This window comes from Sipha flava, unplaced genomic scaffold (assembly GCF_003268045.1).
Source record: "Sipha flava isolate LNK unplaced genomic scaffold, YSA_version1 226_pilon_pilon, whole genome shotgun sequence".
Lineage (NCBI taxonomy): Eukaryota > Metazoa > Arthropoda > Insecta > Hemiptera > Aphididae > Sipha > Sipha flava.
The window spans coordinates 246,691-255,915 of NW_020272861.1; the positions used below are offsets into that span (position 1 = coordinate 246,691).

The 9,225-nt window shown below is 29.3% G+C and overlaps 1 non-coding gene across 1 annotated transcript; it reads left to right on the forward strand.

Annotated features, from left to right (window-relative positions):
• The first annotated feature begins 9,152 nt into the window (after window positions 1-9,152).
• On the forward strand, window positions 9,153-9,225 carry Trnak-uuu. Its single transcript has one exon. It is a non-coding gene; the product is annotated as a tRNA-Lys (tRNA).

The following is a 9,225-nucleotide window of genomic DNA, read 5'->3' on the forward strand; positions in this document are numbered from 1 at the left end:
AATATTTTATAATAATAATAATAATAATAATAATATTAATAATAATTATTATTATACTATATTTGATTATGTTCACTAAAAACTATTAATAACAGCGTTACACCTGATTCATTTTTTTTTTATATATATATTTATATACATATATAAATTATATATTGTATTGTGTTGTTAACTTTCGATTAAAATGTGATAATATACTAAGCTTTTTTCTTTCATTCTTATTTCGTATGTGTTTGTATGATTTCTTTTATACAGCCTCCAAGTACAAAACTGACATAGATAACTAGTGCCAATATTCGGTTGGTAATACAAGCAGGTAATGATTGAGAATTTGACGAAACTCTTTTATATTAGCCAACAATTTGACGGCCTTCTAGTAAAAGGAACTTGATCCAATTTGGTCCGAAGTATGGCTGTGTCAACATACATTTAAAACTTTAATAATTCATATAAATCGTTTGTAAGGGGTTGAGTATATATTGTTGTTACACGCTATGTTATGATAATAAGCATTATGATGTGAGAGAAAAATACGGTTGTATGCAAGATGGCAAGTTCAATCCGATTTTGATAAACAGTATAATTTTTATTTAAAACCAACATATCTGTGTAATTATTTAGGAATTTATACTTTGTCAACATTTTTAGTTAAAGTATAATTAATAGGGCGCGGGTTTTTATGTAATAAAAAAGTCAAAATATGTAAATATTTATGTTCTTATTTTTGCTAAAATATGTATAAAAAACGTAAAATTTTTAACAAAAAAAATCGGTATTTTCCATTAATTTTTAATTATTATTTAATAATTATTCATTTAATTATCTTCATTGTTGTCTTCTTCGGAACAATTGGATAAGACGTACATTAAAAGATTTTTAAATTTTAATGTACGGCGGTTAGATTTCAAAGTCAACTCGTTGCTGCTGAGGCTGCATTCAACGTCAATCAAGATTAATGGGCATATTTCATACCACATATATCGGATGGTGTTACTTCAATATAATTTGATATATTTTCATTTATATTAGTAAGATTATATCTAATAATTTAAATTTTTTTGTAAACCAACGTATTACCCAGTACGTAGTTTAATTTTTATTATAACTCCTTGAACTTAATTTCATTGAATTTGTGCATTTTTCCATTATCGCGAGACTTTCAATTATTGTTAGATTCAATGTTTCTAATATTTTATTATTTTAACCAAAACAATTTTTTTTGGAAATATATGCTAAATTATTTTGCAAGTTTTTTAATTTACATAATATCAGAAGTAATAGCATTTGTAGTATCTGAATCAAGATTTGAAAAAATATCTTCTTTCATTTAATTCCAATATAATAATTGTAAATTAAATAAAAACTGTATTGAAATGGTATGAAAATGTGAAATATTTACAGAATATGTAAATATCAATGAAATATTTAAAAATATGTATTTACATCAAAATATGTGAAAATATGTAAAATAAAATAGGTCTCATATTATTCATGGTGTTATGAAACGTGCTTATTTTTAATTAGAATTGAGAAATTCACATTCAATAAATATATGTAATTACATAAAAATCCGCGCCCTAATAATTAATATTCGATTTTATATTTCCCTAGAATTCAATCGTTGTAAATCAAGCATTATAGTTAATTTTAAAATGTTGATAAATTGTTCTTTTGAAAAATCCAACTTCCGAGACCTCTTTTACCCGGGGGAGGCGATCGAATTTTCGACTTGTCTTCGGCGCCGTCACGGATCTCGTTTGAGCAATAGTTGCCGAATAAAAAACCATTCTCACTCGAGCGTGACGACGCAGAGTATAACGATTCGCCGTCCATCGGAATAACGAGCACCGGCCGTATGCTGCGGGGACGCGTTAAAAATAATAATCCGCGACTAAGCAGCCGACGCTCGTTATGCACCGGACGTATTGCGGCGAAACGTGAAATACGTATTGCTCGGTCATTATACAGTTTGCCCTGTCAGATGTGTGTGTGTGTGTGTGTTTTGTGTACCATAAACCGTAATAAATATATTAATTAATTAATCATTTTTAACCGTATATGCTTGTACCTACCTACCGAAACGCGAATGTTTTCGTCTACGTTTTACACTTGAAAAAAATAAAGTGCAGTACATTTTTTTTTTCTAGTTCGATGTGCACGTTTGCGTTTCCCCGATATTCGACTAACTGAAAATATTGCGAACAGAGTGACTGACGCGGAACACTCTTCGATGTTGGGGGAATCAATAGGATATTATTTTCTCGTTCGCAGGGTAGTGTAAAGGTATAGACTTTTGAGATCGGTTAATAGGTGACCATACCCGCTCAGGCCCTCTAGAAATTTTATGCTTGGGCCTCGAGCTATATTTGTTATTTTTAATAATTTTTCAATTCCACGAAATAATACGCACGAATACAATATTATAATACTATTTACAAAAATAAAACAACTTGAACAGTCCGAATGCGGCCGCGTAGGCCATGAAAGTCATTGTCAGATTCATTTTTAGAATTTATTATGTTACGATACACGTCAATACGTCATGGAATGGTGAAATCTTTTTTTCATCTATGTTTTATAAATCATTAATCGTGTATACGATAGTTCGACCACGGACTAATATAAATAACTAATATCGTCAATATTATGAGTATGTTCCAAACACTTTATATTTAATATTTACGTACACTACTATTCCGAATTCCGATCATTTGTTTACGACGCGTTGATGTGGTTCGGTTTATTAGTTGTATACTCAATCTCAAAAGTTCATACACAAAAACATACAAGTAAATACTAAAATTATTATATTTCGTATATTTTTAAGAATATTGTAAGAATATTTTTATAAATTGAATTGCCCAAATTGTACTCCTTAATAAATGACCGGTACCGACACCCTTAATATAATTATGTTCAGTCAAATTTTATCTCAATAATATTTTTTTTAAATAGTGGTTACTGGTTATACAATGGAAATGGAAGATAAGAATAAAAACAAAAAACCAAAATGTAGTTATTAAAAAATATTAGAAAAGCGGGCGGCATTATTGTTTGCAGCTGGGTCAGATAGCAAACAACGAAAGCTAAATTTTACTGTTATAACTTCATTTAAAAAATTAAAATGAAAATGTATGTGAAGTTTCACGACTCCTTCGTGCTATTGAAAAGTCTTCCAATAATAGTAATGAAATTTAATATGAATTAATCCCGGAATTTTCTACAAAAGTCTCCAACATAATACATCCTAATTCAAGATTACCGATTGAAGTTTCAAGTGATCAAGATGAATCAAATGTAAATATCAATAAAGATTATGTGTTTTCTTCATTCGAATCCGACTCTGACCAAATTGATATGGCTAAAGTAATCGAGTCTAGTACAGCCATTAGACATTTAATTCCCTCTATTTTTAGAAGCCATCATCAAACAAAAGTTGCATTTGTTAATGCACACCCTTGTCAACCTCAAAGTAATGCATCATTTACTTGTACTTCTAATAAAGTTTATTTAAGAAAAATTCCTGATGGGAAATATGTAAACAGAAAATGGGTGACTTATAATAAAACTAATAAAAAGTCTATTGCTCTATGGCCTTCATTCGTCCAAATACTACTCCATATAGTGAAGGAGTTGAAATAAATTTAAAATACCTATATTGTCAACTAGAAAAAGACGAGAATTCTATACCTCATGACAATACCTGTAAAGCATATTTCAATATTTCATCGGGACAAACAATGACAAATTCACTTTCAAGTCATCGTCAAAAAATGGCTGAGCTCAATAGAGACTAGAATTGTAGATATTGCTTTACTAATTGCTAAACAAGGTTTGGCATTTAGAGGAAAGAGAAATGAAGCTGCTTATAGCATGTCAGATTTAACTTCAAATTTAAATCAAGGGAACTTTTTGGAAATTGTAAAACTTGTGGTAAAGTATGACCCAGTGTTACAAACACATATAAATAATTCTATAAAAAAAAAGTTTAATGAAAAAGGAAAAGCAGGTCGCGGTTCGATGTAACATTTTTGTCAGAGACTACTTTAAATAAAATTTTGAATATAATTGGGAATTTAATAAATTACAAAATTGCCGAAGAAGTTATACAGTCAGAACAATATTAATTAGAGGTTGATTCTACTCAAGAAACATCGGTTATGGATTAATTGTGTATTTGTATTAGATATGTTTTAAATGGAAAAATCAATGAGAGAATGTTAAATTTAGTATAATCAAAATCTGGTTCTGGAAAAGCATTGTGTAATGTCATAGAACAGGGGTCTTCAACCTTTTTATGCAGCGGGCCACATATTATTTTTTTTAAATCTTGCATTCGTAGTAAAAACATGTATTTTATATAAAAATTCAGTTTTATTATTACAATTATAAAAATTAGGTAGGTAGGTACATTTAAAATTAAAAATTATTATTATTATTAATATATATATAGATAAACATTTTTTTTAATTACAATTTTTTTATTTTTTTTTAATGTGAAAACTGACATTGTTTTTCACTAACTAATTTTTCGATATTTGGTTGGATCTGAGACGATGCAATTCTGAGTGAATTTTCCAAGTGAATGTCAGTTAACCGAGTTCTAGTTTTAGATTTGGCAATTTTCATTCGTGAAAAAATATGTTCACAAGTGTAAGTACTGCCAAAATGAGACATCATTCTTAATGCGTTGTTTCGAAGATTAGGATATGTTTCCGTGTCAATATATTTCGAATAAAAAATTGAAAGTTCAACATTATTGTACTTTTCTTTTAATATTGTATATTTTCTGGGACATCTTCGACTGATAACGAAAATGGAATTGAAAACAAATTAAAAAAATTTTCATTAGCTTTGAAATCTAAGAACCTCGAATCAAATTGGATTTTTAAATCAAAAATTGCTTCTGCGTATTTTTCCGTTGAAGTAACATTGTATTTTGACAAACAAGGGAAGTGAGTAGTGTTATTTTTTCTTAGCTGGATTTCCCACAGCAGAAGTTTATTTTCAAAAGATTTAATATGGTAAAATAAATTATGTATTAATTGGTTTTGACGTTGCAAACGTAAATTCAGTTCATTCAAGTGCAATGTAATATCCGTGAGATAGGTGAAATCATTTTTGACATAAAATTTCAGAAGCGGCCTCCATACACTTATAAATTCGCCATCAGTGAACGGCTTCAATTTAGCTGCAATTTTTTGTGCTATGATATAACTAGCTTTGACACTGGCTTCTGAGTCTTTATGACATTTTTTTATACTTGAAGACTGACATTGTATATTTTTCATTAACAATGCAAGTTTGTCAATTCGAAGTTGTCCTTGTATCATATCATATTTTGCTGCATGTTTGGTGCTATAATGTCGTTTTAAATTGTACTCTTTCATCGCTGCAATCGATTCTTGACAAATCAAACATATAGCCTTTTTTTTAATTTGAATAAAAAAATAAATATTGGACCATTTTTCTTGAAAAACGCGACTTTCATCCGAGATCTTACGTTTTTTACTCACTGACATATTTTACAAATATTACACATAAACTTTTACACATAAACGAGAATATTGTGCTCGTTCCACAATCGATTACGAACTAACAGACAATAATAATTATATCTTGGTAGGTAATTCAATTTATCTTATCGCATACTTCCGATAGCGATAGCTTAACTGTTATAATATTATTGAACTAGAAAATGTACAATGTACATTGTACATGCTAAATTTAAAACGTGATCGCGGGCCGCACATTAAGACAGGGCGGGCCGCGGGTTGAAGACCCTTGTCATAGAAAAAGAATTAGAATCTTTAAATATCCTTTTAATTAATTTTATCAGAGAATTATTTGATGGGCACTGCAAGTATGAGTGGCTATTTTCAAGCGCATTTAAAAAAAATTGCACCAGAATCTATATTTACACATTGCCACGCTCACGTATTGAACCTTATAGTATCTGATGTCACATCATGTTGTTTATTTGCTCAAGATCTTTTTAATTTATTACAAAAAACTGCAGTTTTTTTTTCTGATTCTTATAAAAGAACTGGAATTTAGAAAACATTACTTTCTGAAGTTCAAACTGGACATGATAAATTGAGAAAAATACAAAAGTTGGGCGCTACTAGGTGGAATAGTAAGGACACAGCACTGAAAAGTATTTTCGGTCCTTGGTTAGAGTCTAGTGAAAGTGAAAATATTGATCGATATGATGTTTTATTATTATATTATATTAGAATCTTTATATCATTAAGTGATATTAGAAAAGCATCATCTAATTATGATAGAGTTAAGGAATAACTAGCTTATCTAGATAACTTTATATAATAATTTTTATCTAGATATTAATAATAGATGCTATAGATAATAGATTTAAATCGCTATGTGTTTTGTCTGGAAAACTGAATTAAGTTGTTCATTATTTATTTGATTTTTTGTTATACTTATTTATAGAGGAGGTATTAAAAATTAAAATATATACCAGTAAGCTTCATTTCATTACATTTTCATTACATTAAATTACATTTATATAATTAATTCTCTCGATAGGGTCCGTGAATCCGTCAAATCTGACCACGATGGTGCGATAATGCGATAATGTTTCACATTAAAAAGATAAAAATGTAAGCCTGGAAAATAAGTAGGCTGCTGCAGTTGTCCACCATTTTGTTAGAATATTTATATAAATATAATTTACATACATCAGCATTTTCAAACTTATGCTTGACATACAAATATATTCTCACTCTCTCCTGTACTTAAGCGAACTGCGAACGTACATTTTCAAAATTAAAATTAATAAAAACAGATTAAGGAGTGCAATGAAGAAAGATTTATTAGAATCTTTAATGCTGATTAGTATAGAAACAGATATTATTCCAGAAATAGACATAATCATAGATGCAATTGGTAGAACGTATGTTCTAGAACATTTAACAATTTATTAATTTTTTAAAACAATATTAGTAATTGTTATTAAAAATAGTATTTAAATTTCGTAATATTAAAATAATTTGTTTTATTTATGATGTTAAATTTAGTTGAGTTTAAGCCTACAGAATTTTTTTAATTTTGTTATAAGGTCCTTAAAAAATTTATTTTATTTAAAATAAAAATTGTAACAACTAACAAGAGTGGCTTGTTTGGTAGTTTTAAAATATATACCCACCTGGGTTTTCAGGGCCTCAGTCCGTTCCTGAATACGTCAAAGCCATTACGCGTGTTATTCTAAGTGAATTATTATAAATCGGTTCCGTTAGATAATCACTCTTTGTGTACAAATTCAATTTTAAAAAGAGAGGTGTTTGTTGTTCATAATAATTCGTGAAAAAGGGAATTGCTTGGGTTTCTTAATTAGACATTTAACTGTATATTCGACGACCGCATTAGGTAGTTAACTACAAAAAGTATTGTCCAATTACTAAAAACAGCGTTTTCCTTTGTTTTTATCTATTTATTTTTTAGGTACATAGGCTTTAGAGCACAATTTTTTAAAAAATTAAAACAAGAAATTTGCATTTAATTAATTTAGAAAATATATGTATAATAATGTAGTACCAACAATAAAAAAACTGATACGTTAAGGCATTGTTACATTATATACCTACATTATATTTTACCATTAAATAGGTACTATTAGCTTTAAATATATATATATAGATATATATATTTATGTTAAATCTATAAATGTTATGAGAAAGAAGGAGAGAGAGAGAGAGAGAAAGTGAGAAAGAGAACAAAAAAAAAAAAAGTCAATAATTATAATATAAACACAAATATATACAGAATAAAAGTAAAACATGGTTGATTGAATAGTAATAGGTGGTTTTTGGAATTGAGCGGTACATTAAATTAGATTCATTTTAATCGTGTATATTTATAGTTACTTGATTACCATGATTGGAATTAATGAATGAAATTATATTTTTATACAATAGTAATTACAGTTCTACAGAACTCAGTAGTATTATGATTCTGTCCAAATAATGGTAAGTAAACGATATCTATAAACCATATCTAAGTTATTTGTGGAACGGAAAAGAACGTTTGAGTTCATTATGCGAAAGTGGAAAAAGACATCAGGACAAGTTGAGGAAGTTCGTGGAAAGTTTTCAATCGAATTGTCATAAATACAACCAGCTGATTGTAGACTCGTAGATTCAGCTGATTTGGCCAACAATTATAAGCTTCGTAAGAATAGGAAGATGCTTTCTGCTCATACACATGTGGGCGGAAAAAGGTTTACATCGGGCGATTATACGAGTACATTGGGAGTTTTTCCATTAATAATTATGGGTATGTGTTGGCCGATATTGTTTTAATATACGATTTACTTTGTGAAAAATTAAAACACCACAAAAGTTTTGTTAAAACGCTCTATTCATTTTTACGGTAGGTACTCAACGTGCGAGCTACGTATCTATTGCACGTTAACGTTTTGAAAGCAGTCGGAAAATAATTGCGAGTCGAGACCGGGTTTTTTCGTTAGATAATTCTTTTGCGTGAAAAACTTTCTACGGCACCTGACTCCGATAATCGACAAGATTACGTCGAAAATGGATCAATGTACCAGCGGTTCTCGGCATTTTTGAGACAGTGACTTCCTATAATGTCAGGTAGATTTTCAACGATCGGTCTGCAATGTTAACATTAAAAAATCGTTACGTAGACAACGATTATAATTGCATTAGAATAAAACTGAAATGTGTACTTGATTAATAATTCACTAGGTAAACGAAAAATGGCTCGGAATAATTATTATAAATTAGTGTAGAAAGTTTTTCGGGATGAAATTTTACAGCAGAAATTTCTCATTATTTATACGAAAATTCTTTTTTCCATTAAATGATGCCCTTCCTCGTGGTTGGTTATAAATCATTTTTTCCATTCTTGGCTCGGTAAATTCGGTTGTAAACATTCTAATACGATCGGTGATGCACCAAGCCGATTTCTTGATTTTTTTTTATTCGTATCGCAATTGTAGAATATCTTATTTTCATAAAAAAAAAAAAAAAAAAACATAACTCAATTATTTTACGTTATAGTGATAAACCGGGTTAAGAATCGCTACATTTTATTATTACGCAATGCGAGAATTTGTTCTTTTACGTGTTTTGAAGAAAAGCACTCGTAGGTTACTGTTTTGCAATCGTGCCCGGATAGCTCAGTCGGTAGAGCATTAGGCTTTTAACCTAAGGGTCCAGGGTTCAAGTCCCTGTCCGGGCG